This window comes from Tupaia chinensis, unplaced genomic scaffold, assembly GCF_000334495.1.
Source record: "Tupaia chinensis unplaced genomic scaffold, TupChi_1.0 Scaffold000478_3, whole genome shotgun sequence".
Lineage (NCBI taxonomy): Eukaryota > Metazoa > Chordata > Mammalia > Scandentia > Tupaiidae > Tupaia > Tupaia belangeri.
The window spans coordinates 2,943,015-2,945,133 of NW_006159990.1; the positions used below are offsets into that span (position 1 = coordinate 2,943,015).

At 37.7% G+C, this 2,119-nt stretch overlaps 1 pseudogene; it reads left to right on the forward strand.

Annotated features, from left to right (window-relative positions):
* Positions 1–267: 267 nt before the first annotated feature.
* On the forward strand, positions 268–915 carry LOC102488569 (60S ribosomal protein L10a pseudogene; annotated as a pseudogene).
* Positions 916–2,119: the final 1,204 nt, after the last annotated feature.

A 2,119-nucleotide genomic window follows, 5' to 3' on the forward strand; every position in this document is an offset into this window, starting at 1 on the left:
ATGTCTCCTCCAGAAATTGAGGAGGATAGCATACTTGTCAAATAATTTTACACAATTATTGTTATACTGAAAGGACGAATGACAGAATGGTAGTTCAATATTTATCCGGAACATAGACATGTAAATCCTCAACAATATATTAGACAATGAAATCCACGAATATATAAAAAGGATAATAAGTCATAACCATATCCTGGTAATGCAAGATTGGGCCAACATTGAAAAACCAAAATAACCTCTTTTCCAGCTATTCCAGTGTGAAGCATCATGAGCAGCAAAGTTTCTTGTGACACCCTCTGGGAGGCGATGTGAGAAGTTCTATGCCAGAACCAGTGCAAGCACCAACGGTTTTTGGAAACTGGAGCCGCAGATTATCTTGAAGAATTACTACCCTCAGAAGGATAAGCACTTCTCCAGCACTATCAGGCTTCAGTCCACTCCCCTCCCCAAGTTCTCCATGTGTGTCCTGGGGACCAGCAGCACTATGGTGAGGCCAAGGCTATAGTCATCCCACACATGGATGTGGAGGTGCTGAAGAAACTCAACAAGAATAAGAAATTGGTTGAGAAACTGGCCAAGAGGAATGATGCCTTTTTAGCTTCAGAGTCTCTGAACAAGCAGATCCCATGAATTCTGGGCTCAGGTCTAATTAAGGCTGGCAACTTCCCTTCCCTGCTGATGCGCAATGAGAACACAGTGACCAAAGTCAATGAGGTGAAGTCCACAATCAAGTTCCAGATGAAGAAATTGCTGAGTCTGTCTGTGGTCATTGGCCATGTGAAGATGACAGATGATGAGCTTATGTACAACATCCACTTGGCAATCAACTTCCTGGTGTCATTACTCAAGAAGTATTGGTGGAAGGTCCAGGCTTTGTACTTCAAGAGCAATATAGGTAAGCCCCAGCACCTCTAATAAAGCACATCCTAACAAATTCTTGTGCCACAAAACAAAACCTAAACAACCTAATTCAACATACCGATAAACTATACGGGCATGTATGTGTATACATGTGAATCATTAACTAAGAATAGAAGGATTTTCTTAGCTTGTTAAAGATCATCAAAACAAAACTCTCAAATACAAATACCAAAATAAACAAATAAAATACCCTACAGTTGACATTATATTAATGATTGAAAACAGAATGCTTTCTTATCTATTTTCTAACAGGAAATACAGGAAGGTGTTTTTGTTTGTTTGTTTTTCCCTTTGGAGAAGTTGTTGCTATAGTCCCTGTGTACTTGCCAGAAAGACAGAGAGAGACAGAGAGACAGAAAGCAAGAAATCACTCCCTGGGGGGTTGATCACATCGCAATCCCTTCTCCTCCCTTCTCCTCTCAGGATCTTGGGCACACATGCACGTGTGCCTGGCGAGAGTTTAAGCCACTGGATCCGGGACTTGACCTGTGATCAACTACATGGGATTCAGGTGCATAGTAATTATGTCAACTGCTATTCCCCAGGCAGGTGTGTTTTTATTTGCCACTGTTATGTAATGTTTCACTAAAGTACTAGCCTGCTCAAAAAATAAAAGGTATGTCATTTGGAAAACAAGAATTAAAGTGATTTCTATTTGCAGGCTACAGTATTTTATATACAGTGGATTGCAAAGTGTTTTATGAACTACTAAGACTAATTAGTGAGTTTAAAAAAATCATATGACAGCATGATGATATTGAAAAATAAATCCCTTTATAATAACAATGTATGACTAGAAATTATAATTCTATAAAAAGTACTATTTATAATAGCACAGAAACACTGAAAAAAGGTTTAAATCTAGGAAAATGCATGCAAGATTTGCATCCTAAACTTATTGTCTTGGGAAGTTGTAGAGAGAAAACAAAGAAGAACTAGTTAAATAGAAGCATTTGCAATATTCCTGGGTTAGAAGACATGATATTTTTTAATATGTCAGTTCCTCAAATTATCCTATAGAACGCAACACATTCTTACTGCAGCTCCCAGCAGGAAGTTTATAAATGTAAACAAGCTTATTTTAATATTTACATGGAAAACAAATGAATGAGAATTAGCAAATTATTTTTCACAGGAAGAACAAAATCAGTAGACTCACATTATCTGATTCCAAGTCTTCATATAAAGCCACACTTAT